The 19128-nt window shown below is 33.1% G+C and overlaps 1 protein-coding gene across 4 annotated transcripts in view; it reads left to right on the top strand.

The window, feature by feature from the left end:
* The window catches only part of GALNT13 (polypeptide N-acetylgalactosaminyltransferase 13), a 494468-nt gene that overhangs the window by 19664 nt on the left and 455676 nt on the right, over positions 1-19128 (top strand). For all 4 annotated transcript variants that reach the window (XM_036023469.1, XM_028510990.2, XM_036023467.1 and 1 more), the window contains exon 2: positions 12239-12309. The gene's annotated coding sequence lies outside the window, so the exon portion shown is untranslated. The remainder of the gene's footprint in view (positions 1-12238; positions 12310-19128) is intronic.

Below are 19128 nucleotides of genomic sequence, written 5' to 3'. Positions count from 1 at the left end.
GTTTTTTATGGCGACATGGTATTCCACTCTAAATGTACCACAGCTTTTTATTAACTAATCTACTGATGGGCACCTGGGCTGTTTCCAGATCTTGGCTATTGTAAATAACTCTGCTATGAACTTAAGAGTGCATATATTCTTTCTGATTTGTAAACTGCTTCTTACATTGACAGTTTTTTCCACATAGGAACTGCAGTGAAGTCTCTGCTATATATTCTGTATTATAGGCTGAATGGCCCCCAAGTACACTCTGTATGTAAAATGTATGTATATTTTTATATACAAGGAAAAATTTCAGCCATTGTTAACATAATGAGAACAGTTTTCATGACATGGATGTAACCTGGCAGCCAATGTGCATGTGTGAACAATGACAACATCACTGTACTAGTCAGTGGGGGCAGAGGACTCCATTGAGTGAGCATGTGTACTGTGTGGCTGTTGAATTCAAAATGAGCAAATAGAGCAGAGAATCTGCTCATATTTTGCATTAAGCTTGAGTGTGTCTCTGTGGAAACTATTCAGATGATTCAGAAGGCCACAGCAGTGGGCAACTGGTGATTGGAGCTTCATTGTGACAGCACGCTTGCTCATGCCTCACGTCTTGTGAAGAGTTTTTTAGCAAAACATAAAATCACCCAGGTGACTCAGCCATTCTACATGCCAGATTTGGTGCCCTGAAACTTCTGACTTTTCCCAAAACTAAAATCACCTTGGAAAGGAGAAAGATTTTAGACTGTGAAGAGATTCAAGAAAATGTGACAGGACAGCTGATGGTGATTGGGAGAACTTTGTGAGGTCCCAAGGTGCCTTCTTTGAAGGGGAATGAGGTGTAATTGTCCTATGTACAATGTTTCCTGTATCTTGTATCTTCTTCAATAAATGTCTGTATTGTTCATATTACATGGCTGAATACTTTCTGGATAGACTGTGGAATACATATGTGTGTACACACACACAACATTTGTGTTAGTATACATATCAGTACACACATGTGTAACATTTGTGTTAGTATACATACCAGTAACTAGCCAGAAAACCATGGGAAATAATTTAATTGGAAATAACTTGCATAGAAGAGGTAGAGACAGAAACAAAAATAGGTTAATTACCATGCAAACAATCCACAATCTGGCCAGTATATGTTTAGATATATAATTTTGGATACATAAGTAAATAAAGATGCCAGATTGTTGCATTGTGCTTCTACATTGTAGACTCTAGGGTGGTCATATTTTTCTGATTATCTTATTGCTATGCAAAAAATTATCCAGAAAATTAATGACTTAAGATAGCAACTTATTTTAATCTCTCAGCTCTGTGGTTTACTGGGATGAGCTTGAAGATCCTCACTTGGTGTGCTCATGCTGGTGCCATGGTGGCTAGGGCAGGAGTAATCTAAAGGCTGGATGGACTGGATGTTCAGCACGGTTTCTTTAGGCTTGTGTCCGATACCTCATTCCTCTTCAACATGGCCTCTCTCTTCAGCAGAGCAGCCTGCACTTTTTGCATGGCAGTGGGGGGCTCTGTGAGTCAGGAAATAGAAGGTGCTAGGCCAGTTAAAGTCTACTTTGGAACTGGTACAGTATCGCTATCACAATATTCTCTTGATCAGATGAGTCCCAGGGCCTGCTCAGATTTCAGGAAATAAAGAAAAAGCTTTGTTTCTCAATGAGTGAATGTCTAGGTCACAATGCGGAAGGGCATGTGGGATGGGAGATGCTGAGGCTATCCTTGAATGAACAACCTGGCACACCATATATTTTGGTGGTGTAGTGGAGTAAAGGATGTGTTTCAAATCAAGTGTAACTTATTGTACAAAGAAGTAAATACAAATATAAGTTTGAACAATGGCATACCATATGAAGAATGCACAAATATTGACCAAAGGACACAATAAACACTAACACATTCTCTACCTAAAGTTCATTGCATGTTTACACATGTGTAATTGTGCCTTGTATTTGAAAGTCCCCAGATCTAAACTTAGGTTTTGTTTTAAAATAACTAAAGTGATCTATTTAAAAAAATGATCCCTCATATAATTAAATATAATTAAAATTCTAAATATTTTCTTTTCTGGACTATCAATTTCTCTATTAGAGTGATTTTTAATGTATTCCAATTCTTTTGATGTTAATTATTCATGTTTTTCTCCTCTGAACTTCTTTAAATTTTTCATCAGTTTAAGTATGACTTGACTTATGAACCCTGATATGTAGTAATATATATGCTGGTCAAGTAATCATTAAATCCATGACAGAGAAACATTTTCTTTATGCTTACCTGAATATTCTTAGATAATATATATCACTTAGACATTGATTTCAGTGTATTCCCAGAGTGGCCCAAAGAAATTACTGCATTATTTTTCCCTCAAAAATTTGAAATCTTGATGTTGCTGGTCCAAGCCTGATAAGGTGGCTTTATAATGTTACCAGGGATCTTGAATCCTTGCAGCCTAAGATTCATGCACTCAAAACAGCTGCTAGAGTTCCAGCTGTTATAGCTACATTCATGGCAGGCAAAGGCCAAAGACTGTTAAGGTGCACTCAGCAACTACGGGAGGAGAGAGTAGACATTGGTGTGACAACTGGCAGGTTTGGCCACATTACATCAAAAATCATATTTTATTAACTTCTGGCAATTTTTATTGCCTAATTATCCCCTAATTTTGTCTATGCTCATTACCAGTTCTTTTAATGTTGAAGTTCTGCCTAATTTTCAGCTGTTTGATTCTTATTTATGCATTGTATTGCTTTTGTTTTTTATGGATTTTTAAACTAGTGTTTTTTCTTTTTGGACTTTATAACATGATACGTATTTTTGCAAAAGATTTGAAAAATTAAGACAAGTATAAAATAGAAATTAATATTGCTTATATTTTCACATCACTCAGAGATAATTAACACTTTGTTGTATAGTCCTCCAATCTTTCTGAATTTTATATATATGTAAATACGTGTGCATATATTTATAATTATTTGCATAATTGCTACTTTATTCATTATATTATCTTAAAAAGTATTTATATGGTTTTAAAACTATAGCCCTGGCTGGTGTAGCTCAGTGGATTGAGTGCTTGCTTGTGAACCCAAGGGTTGTGGGTTTGATTCCCAGTCAGGGCACATGCCTGGGTTGGGGGCCAGATCTCCAGTAGGAGGTTTGCAAGGGCAGCCACACATTGATGTTTCTCTCCCTCTCTTTCTCCTTCCCTTCTCTTCTCTAAAAATAAATTTAAAAATCTTAAAAAAGTAAAAAATATATAATGTAGGTTTTTTTATTTTTTGAATTATTTTATTGTTCAATTAGAGTTGTCAGCATTTCCCCCCTGTCCTTTCTAAACCCACCTCCCTCCCTTGCTTCCACCTCCCCCCTTGGTTTTATCCATGTGTCCTTAGTAGTAGTTCCTGAAAACTCTTTCGCCCAGAATGCAGATTTTTACAGGTAAGTAAATACCATTTGAGTCATAACTTTTGTGACTGTGTGGCATTCTGTCAACTGCACAAAGCACAACTTAACTGATCCCTAATTGTTAGACACTCTAGTTGCTTTTAAGGACTTACAATGAAATATTGTGACACTGATGAAATTCTTTGAACATGAATTTTGGTCTGTATTATCTTTAGTTAGTTCTTAGAATAGCTTCATGGAAGTGGAAGAGGTCAAAAGATAAGGATGTGCAAAGGAAAAGGAAAATTTTCTACAGAGACTAGAAAATAATGACCTGAAGAATGTAGAATATTCTATACTTAGCACGTGTTTGCTGGGGGTTGGGTGGAGTGTGTTAGGCAAAACTTCACCTCAAAGGATGAAGGAGCCATTTTTTTTTCATTTTTCTTCAGGTGGATAGGAGCAGGTGATAAAGGAGAACACATTCACAACTCTTTATCTAGAGAGGCTGGTCAATGTTTGAAACAGTCACTTTGCTAGCTATAAACAAGGAGTCACTGAAAAAAAAAACAAAGGGAACAAAGAGTTGACTGAGAGCATACTTTGGTTAGGAAACAGGTCTCAACTTCTCCCTGACGGGATGAATATAGGAGAGACAGGATGAAACAGTTTTCAGTTATAGAACACCACAACAGGGACACTATCTGCAGTATACACACTCTGTCAGAAATCAAAGGGCAGGGGTGACCTGGGTCTTGGTCAAGGTGTTACGTAGGCATCTAATCATGGAGTAGACCGAATATGGACTTGTGTGCTGGTACAAGTTGTCCAATGAACTTCAGGAGGACATTTAACTTGTGTACAACATTCAAGGGATTCTCCTTTATTGTACTTTTCACAATGGGAGTTATTCTGTGACTATTATCAACTTCCACTTACAATAGAAAGTGTGAAAGGAACTTAGCTTAGGATTCTTGAAGTGCAAATGAAAATAGGGGTGGGCGGACATACTAGTGATAACTTTAGCTGTTGTACATTAATCATTTTGCTTTGATATAAAAATAGAGGAATAAATAAAAAAGGCAGTAGATTTTCATACACCTCATAGATCAGAACAAATGGGGATAAGAAGCAACATGACCTTGCGAGAAGTAAATTACTGTGAGTTAATTTAATTTTATTCTCTGACACACAATGACAGGACTTAAATATGAGGGGAAGCCAGAGTTCATATATCTTCACTATGCTGCACACCTGAAACTAATACAAAATACTATTGAATGTAAGCTGTAAATTAAAAATAAAATTAAAAGAGTTCATATATTTTCTCTTCAGTGAGGCTAGGTTTTTGTCTCACATAATAGTCTCATCAACCAGTAAAGAAAATATAGTCTGGTTTAAAGGGGGGCATATCTTGTTATTTGTCATTGAATCAGTGACCTGCCCGGACAGACCTAGTAAACTCCAAAAGGGTTTATTGAGTATTCATACTGAATGATATTTGTATTGATCTCCAGAATTTGAGAATATAAAATATGGAATCTCTGGAGTAGGAAAGTTGCTAACTCTGTAGGAATTTTCAAGAATTCAAAGTGAATATAGGAAGCAAGAAAAGTGGCTGAATTAAGTTGAGGATCAATGAGAACCATTGATTAGAATGGCACTTAAAAAGAAAAAGGTAATATCTAGTGTAATGAAATGTAAACCATATATCTAGTGCAACAAAATGGTAATACCCAGGCATCTGACACTTTGTTGCTATTAATTAGAAATGAGACCTGATACTGCTGCTTGGATTATTCAGGGGGATCTGTGGTGGTTCCTGCCTTCACTTACATGATTTATCATGGAGTAATCAACCCCTTTGTATGTTTTAAGTTTTTAAGACTATAATAAGTTTTCATCTATTTGTTGGTATTTTCATTCTTTAGGTTCTACAAAAAAAAAGGAATTGTGTTAATTCCTCCAAAAATAAATAATTACTTTAGTAAAGCTGCTCCATTTCCTTGCCTTTTCATATAAATTTTTTTAATCTAATGTCGAACTGTTGGGTAATCTCTTCAAAGACATTAAAAAATATAATTAAACTCAACATTTGTAATACCAAGAATGCATAAAACTCAATTTAAGACATGACAGTATGAAGAGCCAGGACCAAATTGAGGCATAGATAGGCACCAAATACTGTGTATATCATAACTGCTACTGGCTGTAGTAATTGCAAAATATAATCTGAGTGTGGTATTGTTAAAATATGAAATTGCATGCATCTATATTAATTAAGTATAGTTTACAAAGTCTTAACAGCCTCATGCTGTTTTTCCAGCAATTCCCCTTCTGGGTATTTTATCTTGAGGCAGCGATTTTCAAGTGGTGTGCTGTGCTGCAAGATGCACACTGGGGTACCACAAGAATTCTTAAAACATGCAGTACCTGACTATTTAGTCAGGGACACTGACCTCTTTTCTCTCAGACTGTCAAATGAAAAATGACAACAGTTAACACAGCAAAGACATCTGGTGTGAATGAATCAAAAGTATTCCAATTATTTTTGTCAAATCAGCAAAAAAGTGTAGTTTTTGGTGTGCCACACAATTTTAGTAATTATGTGTGCCACAAGACAATAAAGGTTGAAATTCACTGTTCTAATGGAATAATCATGCTATGGCAGAAGAGATGTAGAAAAGGACCTTTGTAATTTTTTAATTTTGGGTGCGGATGTTTGATAACTTATATGAAAAATTATAAATGATAGCATGTATGGGATAGCAATCAACAAAGTGATTATGCATTATAATGATGAATACGATATTGCCACAAAAAGATACTCACAATTAAGTAAAAAGAGGATCTAAAGATTTTATGTATTTATTTTTAGAAGGAGGGATTTTATGTATTTATTTTTAGAAAGAGAAAGAGAGAGAGAAAAAGAGAAACATTGATTGGTTGCCTCTTGAATGCACACAACCAAAGCCAAACCCACAACCCAGGCATGTGCCCTGACCCAGATGATGCCCAACTCACTGCAGGCCACAATGGCTAGGGGAAAAAAGAGGATCTAATTATAAAATAGTTCATATGGTATAACTCTTTAAATAAGAGTCTGAAAATAAACACAGAATAGTTATACAATGGGGACCCCCCAAAAACCAGAATTAATTTCTGGAGCAGGTGCCTCTTATAGTACATGCTTCCCCCACTAGGAGAGTGTTCTAGGAACAAATCTGTAACAGTGTACTGCTGGCATTGTTGTGAGAGGCTGTGTTCAGCTTCAGTGAATTTTTTTTCAAGACTCTTTCAGCATGTTTGTCCATTTCATGATTGGTGATCACTAGGAGTGCACCTGCTCACATTGCATTGAGTGTTCAGCAGTTTCTGACCCAAAATGCCATGAACCCCATGCCCCACTCTTCCTATTCACCTGATCTCACCCTGAGAGAATTCTTTGTTCCTCTGGATGAAAAGTCCTCAAAGGGAAATGTTTTGCTGATGTAGAAGAGATGAAACAAAAAAATGGCTGAAGCACTAAAAAGCATTAAAATCCATGTATTCCAAAACATTTGAGCAGGGGAAAAAATGTCTTGATAGGTGTATTGCAACAAATGGAGAGTACTTTGAAGCTGATTGAAGTTTAAACATGTAAGAATAAATACAATTTTTGTAAGTAATTTGTTTTTTTGTGTGTCCCCCCTTATGCATGAAATACATTATTTTAGGAAATTAAGGATGATTTAACTTTTTAGTTTTTTCTAAGTTTTATAACAAACTTTGTAATTTTTATTTTGTACAACAATAACATAAGGAAAAATTACATTGACAACTTTAAAAAACTGACACATTATTTTTCTTTAATTGTTGGCTACATTAATTTCTTTTGTGAGTATAATTTTATTGTTTAACTTTGCTGAATTTGCTGAATATGATATTGTCTGTATGGTTTATTTAAAAACCTAAAACTAGATTACCCATTTATTTTAATTCTCCTGCATTTACATATTTAATATGCATAAATAAATAAATAAATAAATAATATTTAATTTAAATACATACATATTCAATATATAAGTATATAAGTAATAGTATATAAAATACAGGTTATATTAAATTCTGGGTTTCTTATTGTCTTAGTTGTCCAAAACACTGGGCCATGATTATGATTTGTTTAAATGTTTTTCTTTATTTAAAAAGGAAAGATAAAATAAATTTACTTTTCAGTTGAAGCTGTTTAGTAATAGAGGGACTGCTGGAATAACAGTTATAATTTTATTTCAAGCTAGAGTATATGTGTGTGGAGCAGTTTTAAGATATATATAACATATATATGCAAAAAATACCCTTCATTGATTTGTGCTTGATACTTTTCCTGTGATTCCCGAAATATCTCAATGAAAATAAAACATTTACTTTCATTTTTACTCTCTGATTTTAAATTTGGCTATTGTTTCAAACATACAGAAAATTTGCAATCATTGTAGTTAAGAACACTGAATATTTTCTGTTTATATTCACTAGTTTAAACTTTCCCTCCTTTACTTTATTACTGTTCACTCTCTCCATATATGTATTTGTGTATGTATGTGTATGTATGTATGTATATTTACATAATTATATACATACAGGGGTGAGCAAAAGGAAGTTTACAGTTGAAATACAAATAAATAATATAAGAATAAGGTTTGTTTCATGTATTCACAACTGTAAACCTCCTTTTGCCAAATTCTGTACATATGTATACATACATATAAACATGTGTGTATATATATATATATATATATATATATATATATATATATCACTTTTCCCTGAATTATTTTAGAATAAGGTGCAGACATCATGCTTATTGTTAGGTACCTTTGTGTATATTTCCTAAAAATGAGGATATTATCCTATGTGTAACCACAGTACAATTATAGAAAATAAGAAATTCATTATTAAGAAAATATGTAACTTAGTGCACCTAGGATCACACATGCATTTGATTGTCATGTCTTTTAAACTTCCTTTAACCTGGAAATCTTTAATTCTTTAGTCTTTAATTACTTGGAATTTGAAGAGGTCAAGTCACATATTTTCAGATTTTCCTCATTGGGGTCAGGCCAGATAATATTCAGACTTTCCTCAGTTTGGGTTTGCCTGAAATTTCTTGATCGTTTGGTTCAGGTTATACATTTTGGCAGGCCCACTACAAGTGATGTTGTGTCCCTCTCATGCGCGATATACTTGGAGGCACGTCATATGTATTTTCCTGTTACTGATGATGTTGTCTTTGATCACTTAGTGACGGTGGTCTCTTGTCAAGTTTCTCCATTGATAGTTCCTGTTTTTCCCTTTGTAATTAGTAAGTGGTTTGTGGGAAGATACTTTAAGACTAAGGAAACATCTTGTTCGTCATCATACTTTTCCACAAGTGCTGATTCACAAACGTTTTCTTAACTGAATCATTTAACTATAACGTTTGCCTACTGGTGATCTCACTTTATCAACACATCTACCTATATATTTTAAGTGGCATTCTATATAAAGGAAGAGTTTTCTATTCTTTTTATACTTCTTTATTTTTATTTTACTTTCTGTAATGGATTTTAATTTTTATGATTATTATTTATTTTGATTTTCCAAGTATCCTGGATTTGACTGGTGAGAGTGTTTGAAGTTAGATTCTATGTCCTTTGGACATATGCTCATAATTTTTAAATGTTGTACTCCTCTCCCAGAATAAATGTTGTTATTGTGAATTCTATACTTTTTAAATCTCCTTCCTGTGTCCATGTTCTAATATGCCAGGATAGTGTTTTCAGTATTTTAATGACTTTTGTGGACTTATTGAGAGTAAGTTTTGTGTCACTATTAGAACCTTAGTTTCTCTCTTTTCTCTCCTTCACACTTTTTCTGGACCCCTCAGATCCCTTAAGCTCCAGTACACATAATGGTGCTTAAAAGACAGCTCTGTTAAAAATTGGTGTTCAATTTTTTGTATATAGGTATTTAACAGTTTTTATTATCCAGCTTGCAGTTATACCGAAGATCTAGGATTTGTGTGGATTTTTTGTTTGTTTATTTTGTTTTTGTTGGCTGTATATATTTTGCTTGATTTGTGAAGTGTTTCAGATGTAGGTGGCTGCTATTACCACTATCCAGAAATTCCAAGTTCATATTTTTAAAATGTTCTACAAAACATGTTATTTTTAAAATATGGCATGATGTAACCAGAATGTGTGGATTGAATAGCCTTAACTTTAGTGGTGAGCATTCTCTTAATCCAATTTAAGGGTTTTCCTAATAACCCTTTCTTATTTGTTAATAAATTTAAGGGTTTTCTCTATCATTATTTTATGAAATGGCACACTTAATCAATCCAAAAAGTGTCCAAGAGGTGGGTTCATGGTAAAATCATTACTGGAGATAACTTGCTTGATTTGTACCAATCAATTGTGATTTAAAATTTCTTCCTTACTTTAAAAATTATTTAGACTAATGGAAATTCAAGCACATGAAATTTTAAAACATGTTCACGGTCCAGCAAAAGTGGCACCTGCTTGAGTGTGGTTGGCAGGATGATAATATGGGTGTAATAATTTATAGGTTTAATTTGAACATTTCACCTAAAATGTCATATGGTGTGCTTGAGCATGATATTATGATGTTGCATAATTACATGCTTATGATTTTGTATAAAAGATTTTGTAATAAAAAAGGGGAGTTATTTGTGCTGGACCCTGTATATAGATTAAAATAAGGTAACTAATCAATAACACATGATTTTAAGAATCCAGTGAAATATAGTTATAAGCAGTTGCTTCAACTAATGAAATAAGCTTTTGAACATAATTAAGGATAGTCCTTTCTCCAGTTTCACAGCAAAGAGGTATGGATGTAGTTGGTATGTAGGTATCCGGAACAAAACACCCCAGTGTTTGAAAATGACAGAGTAGACAACGGCTTGCAAAAGTAGGACATGGCTGAGTGCAGAAAGTATGCCTCATCCAACAGGGGCAACCATTTCTGTGTTCTCTGGAGACTGTGAGCTCATCCTAACAAAATCTCTGCTCTTTCCAAGAAGCTAGAAATGAGGATCCTTATGAGAAATCTTCCATTTTTGAATATTTAAAAATACTTTTGAATCTATTTTTTGATTAAACAAACCATGTCAGTAAGCCACATTTGGTTAATCCACCCCATTTTTCAACCTCTACTCTGGATGCAATGGAGGGACTAACAGGGCTTATTGTGAGAAGCAATTGAATCAGAAAAGCTGGTTCTGAGCCCAGGATCACCTTTTATTAATTGTGTCAAATTGGGGAAGTCACCTGATTAGTGTTAACTTTAATTCTCTTGCCTATGAAGAGGAATATACTAAAGTTAAAGAAATATACAGATGTGCTGATGTTACAACTTTGTAATTCTATTAAAATTATGTATGACTATGAATTTTTGTCTCTGATTAAGCTTTAAGTTTTAAACTTTGACAATGAAATTTAAAAAATTTAGAGTTTCTTACAGTTTTTTTTGTTTTTACTTTTAACATTTAACTGTAAACTTGCTAACTACCTCTATAGTTTCCTCTTGTTTGAGATGCCCTGTGTTGACCATTAGTGAAGTCTTCCTGTGTCAGGCGGAGGACTTTGCCATCCGATGTGTTTTTTACACTCCAAGAAGATAAATTAGACATTCAGCTCAATACTTGTTCTGTTTGTTGAACTGTTGATTTGATTACAACTTATTTTGGTGAACACAGAAGCAAATCTGTATTAATAAACTGGTATTTCTGTTTTGTACTATAAAGAATGAAATCTCTTTGGGCAGAAATTCTGTTGGTTGTTGAGAACTAATATTACTCAAAAGATGTTTGCTATATAGGGGAATTTTCTTTGTATTGTCCATAGTGTGTTTAATCTATGTGAAACAACATATTGTGCTTTAAAGGGTTATTTTAAGTATCGTTAGGTTGTGTTTTATTTTTTTTCCTTTTGTACAGTTCTTTTATAAAACAGTATACCCCCAAATACAAAATGTCATTTGGGTTGAAATATTTTGAGCTTTAAAATAAATGTGTTCTTCCCAACACTGTTCTCTAAAACAAGCAAGTTAATTAATAAAATCTGATAAATAACTTTCTTCCTGTAATTATTGACTTTCTGAAAAAAGAAAATGGATGTTTGTGTATTTTTATGAGGCATGCAAGCGGCATTCCTGCATTTTTCTCAGTGTCTGGTCTTCAATTAGAGTTGACATGCAATTACAAAGTGAATTGGTGTGATTCTCTGGATAAATCAAGCAAAATTCTCTTTTACAACAGAGATCTTCATATGTCAGAAAAAAGTGCGCTTTAAAAACTTGAATTATTTTAATAACTACCTCAAATCTCCAATTAAATTTAACCTGCAAACATTTCATGTGTTTGAATTGCTTTATGTTGTTCTTCCATATTCTGGGAGCATTGTGTTTCTCATATATAATTCTGAAGCCAATGTTAAGACTCTTATCTCTTACTTAAGGGTTTTCAGGAACATCTATAAAGGACACATGGGCAAAACCAAAGGGGGGGTAGGATCAAGGGTGGGAAGTGGGGATGGCAGTGAGAGGGGCAAAAATGGAGACAACTATACTTGAAAAACAAAAAAAAAGTTAAATAAATAAAGAGTATCCCCCTTTACTAATGTTTAGAACAGCTAGGAATATTTCTATTCATCAGCCCAATATACTTTGCAAGATGTATCATCTATATTTTGCAAAATCTTATTTCAGTATTTTAAGTATGTAGTGCCTAAGTGTGCATTGGTTTGCATTAGTGTTTCTGTGACCTTGGCATATTGCTTACTCTTTTGGATTTTTTTTCTTTTCACAGATGCATTTTGTAGGAGTATTTTGAGGATGAATGTTTGCAAATCATTTTGAAATTGCCAAGTGCCACATACAGTAAGTAATATGTATTTTTATTTTTCCACTCAATTGCAGTCATGCTGAATGAATTTGGCAGTCATAAAAGAACACATTTCTATTTTTATATTTCTTGATATTTGTGAATATTGAAGAAAAATGTATATAAAATATAAAAAAATTTGATGGGCTCTTTGGTAGTTGAGATTAAGTTGTATAATTTCAAGATTTCTAATGACTGATTTTACTATTGTTCTATATACATAACTTCCACAATATTTCCCACATATCATTTAAGATTTATTTTTTCTTAATCGTAAGTTGAGAGGAGTGAAGTAAAAAATTAGTGTTATTTTAGCCACTGTTGATATGGAAATTTTAAAAAGTAGTATTGAATTAAGTATCAAGATTTGCTGAATATCAGGTAATCTATATGTAGTGCCATTAATTCTACCACAGATGTTTTAAGTTTATTATTTTTATTTCTACTAAAAGAAGAAAACTGAGACTCAGGAAGTTTTAATACATTGCTTAGTATCTATTCAAAGTGATGAAACTGGGCTTTGAATACAAGACTTTAAAAAACATTGCCTCCACCAATAACAGAAAAAGTCAAACAACTTTTACTTAAGAGCCTGAATATGTTTAAATGTCCAACATGTTCTGATTATTTCTTTGGGTTTTGTTTTACTTAAACATTATCCTGAAAATGTTCAGGTTTTTTTTTTTTTTTTTTTTGCTGTTTATCTATCACATTTTGCTTTCATTTCAAATGATGCTTTCCAGTTCTTTCTTGAACTGTTTTGAACTAGTAGGAAATAAGTGAAAATGTAACAACTTTAAACAAAGATTATAACTCACCTAAATTACTCTTATATAAAAATGTTTAAAAATAGAATTTTGAAGTTCTCCAAGAATCTTCTTTCATTCATTAAATACAAATGTACAATTAAATGCTAACTACCATATTATTATTTTAGAGATGGAAGGGACCATAAAACCATTGATTCCTAGCCTCTACATGCCCAGATTCCTTCTTTGATGAAGTGGGATGATCTGGAGGACAAATCTAAATAGAATTTCCAAAAAAGGGAAAATCAGTGATGGCAGCATTGATTTTGTACATTTTCTCCAAATACAACTACTTCAAGGAAAACAAAGGCAGCATAGTGTAGAGGGTTAAGAATTTAGACTCTGGAGTCAGACCACCTAGATTTGAATCGTGGATTTATTACTTAATAGCTATGTAGCAGAATAAATTACTTAATATTTTAATGAGGGTAAGATAAGGACTAGCTCATTAGTAGCAAATGAGATATACATATAAAGTATAGCACAGTTCCAGGTGCAGAGTAAATGTTCAATAAATGTTAGTAAATAGAAATTGATTTATTTAGATGTTTTAATTCAAGTATGTTTGTCAGTAAGGATCATAGCTTTATAATCATGCCATATAAAGTACACAGAAAAGGTATTCAGTGAATACTGTTGGTTGACATGCTCAAAAAGAAACTAAACTTCAGCCTTCTTTATAAACAGAGCAAGGTGCTTTTTAGTACAATCATTATTTATTTGAACTATTAATGGAGAAACCAACCATTTTGCCAAATATCAGGTAAATACAGGGTGGGGCTTAGAGTAGGTTTACCGTTGTTTGTATGGAAAGTAATGCAATAATCAATACATATTAATACTAGGATAAACTCTGTGTTTCTGGTACCCACAACTGTATACCTACTTGTGTCACACCTTATACACAATGTATAAAGTAGCATGCATATGCATCCCATTGTGTGTGTGTATAAACCGTATATACCCAGGCTGAAAGTGTTTATGTACATTGTGAAGAAAAGAGGGGCACTTGTGAGGTGTTTATGGAACCTGAAATGTTTATTTTGAAGAAGACAGGGCAGATTTATAAATACAAAAGTAAAGAAAATAATGAAATGATTGTCAAATAATTTGGGAGAACAATCTCATCCAGTGTTTTGTTAAACAGTTTGTGGAAATTGAGGCATGTGGAGAAGCAAACAATATTTGTTAAGCGTTTACTCTGTACCATGCACTTTTCATTCCACATCTCAGTTAAGCTAAGCAAATGTCATGACGTTGGTATGCTATTGTCTCTGTTTTTCGTAGGAGAAAAGTATAGCACAGAAAGTTTAAATCTATCACTCATGGAAATGAATCTTGATGTCGATCTAATTCTAAACTTCTTTGCCTATCCTCTTAATCTGGGTGTTAAGCACTGAAAGCCTGTGGCTTATCTAACTTTCTTTTATTTGCATAAAAACACTGATCCCAAACCTCAGCTCATACATGTGAATTCTTTAGTAAATAAAGAGTTGATGGTTTATTTTTAACTAAAACAAATGACAATTGCCTTATAATAAGTGTTAATAGGAGAGCTCTGGAATCCAAAACTAATTGCCCAATTGTCTTGAAAAATGCTGTTTGAGTAAAGAAAATTGAAAAAATAAAAAAGCTCCTTCCCTAATGTCAGAGAGTATACCTTATGCTTTTATCAGTCTTACTTTTCAGAATTTGAAGTGACTGACCACATCTTCTCCTTGCAGTCCTTCAGCCACTTTTTGCAGTGCAGAGAAGTTGGGAATGCAGAGTTCACTTTGATTTACTCTTTCTCCTCCTTATTTACCATCTTCAGATGTATCAGCTCTCAGGGACACCCTTTACAACACTTTGGCCACTGTGATACTTCACCTTTTCAGTTCTTCGGTGAACTTCATCTTCTTTCATTTCAGTCATCCACTGAGTCCAGTCTCTTCACACATTACTGCTTGAAACGAAGGGTTAACACTTTACCTGAAGGCTATTTGTCAAACTCACTTTAAAATATTGTTGCCCTAAAAATGAAGGGTCTTTTGCATTCCCACACTACTCTGTTTTAAGACTGAAAGACTTATAGAATGCTTTAACTTTCCATTTCAAGGTTTGGTCTCTGAAAGACAAAGCTAGTGATTACATTTAGTAATTCTATTTCATTTAATTCAATAAATATTTACTGCATGCTCCTATAATATGAGGCACATTGCTGTTAAGCATTAGAGCAAGTGGGATGGAAAGATGAAAATGACAATTAAGAAAATTCTGTCTTCCAAATACCACATGATATCACCTTTAACAGGAACCTAAACAACAAAACAAAGAAACAAGCAAAATATAACCAAAGACACTGAAATAGGGGACAGACTGACAGTGACCAGAGGGGAGAGAAGAGGGAATTTCAGGGGGGAATGGGTAGGGTTTACAGGAACAAATTTAAAGGACACATAGACAAAAACTAGGGGTGGGGGGTAATGGGAGGGTAGTAGGGAGGGTTGGGTGGGTGGACTGGAATGGGAGTAAATGGGAGAAAACTGTACTTGAACAATGATGAAAATAAAATTAAAAAAAAAGAAAAAGAAAATTCTGTCTTCTGTTTTTTGAGGAAATAAAATATGCCTAGGCATAAATAAAGCAAAGTGTACATTATTAGGTTACGGTATCATGAGAGCAGTCGAAAGTAACCAAATTAATAAAGCTATTTCAAATAATTTGAAAAAGTTATATATACAAAAAATAAAGCATTAGAAGAGATTTAAGAAGCAGATATAATTCTAAATTTCATTGGTTCAAGATTTCATTACGGAGGTTGCCTTTGCACTAGATCTTGATGAGGTGGAAATTTTAACAAAGAAGTCAAAGGAGAGGCAGAGGGAAAGAGGCAGATTTCATATTCAATGAATGGTAAATTAATTAGGTTGGCAAGCAAATAAGTTTCCTGTGGTGGACTAAAATGGATAACATTGGAAAATAAGGCTGGAGTAGGTTTGTAAAAAATACTGATAATCAGTAAGAAATTAGAATTTAAACTTCATTGGTAGGCAATTAATATAAACAAGAATATTTTGTAAAGGTAAACTCTGTGAACAAAGCTTCTTACTTGAATACTAGTCAGTTTCTTCATGATGGATTCCAGCTGGAAGACTTGTAGACAAGAACAATTTTTTGAAAAAATAGTAGTATGCGAAGGAATGGATGGGGGTGGGACAAGAGGCCAACCAGGGGGAATGAAGAGGGAGGAGTAGATACAGGTGAGATTTTGAAAAAAAAAATAGGGTCAGGGAATAATAATTAACACTTGAGTGGCATTTACTATGTTGTAGGCTTTGTTTTAAATTATTTATATTTGTTATTTAATTTAACCTTCAATCAATTTTGAGAGGTAGATTCTGTAACGTTATTCCCATTTGCACAAGAGATAATTAGGCAGCCTTTAGCTAACTAGATTGCCCCAGGTCAAATAATTAGAAGATGGTCGAGCTGATATTTGAGTCCAGTTGGTCAAGGTCCAGAATCTCTGCAGGTAAGCACTGTCCATTATTTTTCTTAAAAAAATCTGAGATTTTCAGCTTGACTGAGCTGGAAAATGATGGTGCCAATGGGCAGAGAAACAATTTTTCTCCCCAAAGTTTACCTTTTCTTTAAGTTAAATCTTTACCCTGTCTTTAAGTTTTTGGGAGGGGAGAAAAATTTGATATTTAGGGAGAAATATTCCTGATGGTTAGTGATGAATCTCTTGTATACCTTCACTGCAATGCTTGGCAACAGGAACAAAGTAATTTATGATATTGGTCAATTGTAAATTAGAATAGTAAATATGTCATCTTAATATGATTTTTTCCCCTTACCTTAGCAGAGCTTAAAATGGAACAAGTATAGAGTGCTAAATTAAAGATTTAATATTATGGGTCCATGAGAGGCCAGTTATTTTAGATGTAGTTTACTGATCATACTAAACAATAATTTTGACAAGGAGAAGAACCTTGTACCTAGCATAGAGAGTCTCTTTTTCTGCACTGGAGAAGAAGCGTAATACACTGCTTACGTGCATAGGCTCCAGAACCATACTAAAGCATGGGTTCAGATCCCCAAAGGAGGCTTCCTTAGCTGTGAGACTGTGTCAGTTCTGTACGCTCTCTGGGCCTCAGTCTCTTACCTTTGAAATGTGGTAGTAGTACTGCTATGTCTTCTCAACCTCGTAAAGGCTAAATGAGATAAAGCACTTGAAGTGGCTCCTAACACACAGTAAATTCTCAATAGATGTTAGTTATGTTCATTGAACTTTATCTCATCTATTATAATATTTAATTTATAAAATTTAATTACAGAATTATTGCCATTTTATGCTGTTTTATTGTGAATTTTTATGCATTAAGGGCACAAAACAATAATTTTAACGAGCAAAGAATCATGTAACTTTCACAAGTCAAGGAATAGAACACTTTCTGCGTTCCAGAAAACCTGCTTTTTCTGCCTCCCAAACAAAAGTCCGCTTTTAACAGTTCCTTGACAGATACTATTTTTGTGACTTTTATAGTAATCATGTCCTTGCTTTTATTGTAGTTTTAACATTTCATCATGCATACCTAAATATGAAATTTATTTTAGCTTTATTTTTGAATTTATATATATAATAATCACATAACTTGCATTCATTTGTACATGGTTTTCTTTCTTGAACATATATTTTTAGGTTTCATTAATGTTTTTGTACAGCTTATTAATTTTCATTGCTATATAATACAATATTCCATTATATAAAATACTAGAGATTTATTCATTGTTTAGTTGAAGGACATTTGAGCTTTAGCAATGAAATTGCTTGGTTACCTTTTATGTAAATCTTTAATTTTAGTAGGTATTTCCAAAGAATTCTCCAAAGTAGTTACGCCAGTTACACTCCATTCAGTAGTTTATGAGAGCTCCCATGTTTTCATCCTTAGCAATACTTGGAATAATCAGTCTTTTTAATCTTAGCCATTCTCATGAAAGTATAATTTACATTTCCCTCTTGAGTTAATGTGGTTATGTTATATGGTTTAATTGACTTAAGGATATTATTGTTTATAAATTGCCTGTTTGTCTTGCCTATTTTTCTTCTATGTTGATTTTTTATTGTTAATATGCAGATGTTAGTTATATTTAGATTAAGAGCCCCTTTCAATTAAATGTTGCAAATACTTTTTACCCTCTGTGACTTGCTTCTTCAATTTTTTAATGGAGTTTTTGATGAGGAAGAGTTTCTAAATTTAATTTTAATTATTTTTCTGCCTCTTTACATTTAGATCATTCCACTTAAAATTGATTTTTGTGAATGATTTGAGTTAGAAGTCAAGTTCTATTTTCCTTGCAAATGCATATCCAGTTGTTACAGCACCATGCTGAAATTTTCCTTTTGCCTATTGCTCTTCAATGCCATATTTATTATATTTTAAATGTCTGTATGTGTCTGTATTTTGGGGGCCCACTTTTCTTTTTAATTGGTCTGTTAGTCTCTTCTTGTTCCATATAACACATTTTAATTATAGTCACTTTCTAATTATTCTTGATATCCATTAAAACAGGTTCTCCTACCATGTTTTATTTAAGGCATTTTGACTTTGCCTTATTTCATATAAATTTTAGAATTACTTTGTCAAGTTTGATTTAAAAAGTTGTGGTTTTAGTTCAGATCGAAGTCAATTTATTGTTAAGTAAAATTTTAAAGAATTGTATTATTACTATATTGAGTTAATTGTGAACATTTTATATGCTCACATAGTTAGGTCTTTTTAATTTCTCTCAATTTTATTTTGTGGTTTTCTGAATAAAGCTCTTGTACACTGTGGTTAATTTGTTTCTACAAGTTCTTGCAGTTTAATCTTATTATATATTATGTATTTTAAAAAACTATTTTCTTTGTCTTTTTATATGAAAATGTAATTTTTATATTGACCTTACATACAGCAGAAGGTAAACTCACTTAATATAACCAGAATGGTTTGCGCAACATTGATATAACCTGGCAGCCAAGGA

Source organism: Phyllostomus discolor, chromosome 4 (assembly GCF_004126475.2).
Source record: "Phyllostomus discolor isolate MPI-MPIP mPhyDis1 chromosome 4, mPhyDis1.pri.v3, whole genome shotgun sequence".
NCBI lineage: Eukaryota > Metazoa > Chordata > Mammalia > Chiroptera > Phyllostomidae > Phyllostomus > Phyllostomus discolor.
This window is presented reverse-complemented; position numbering and strand designations above follow the sequence as displayed.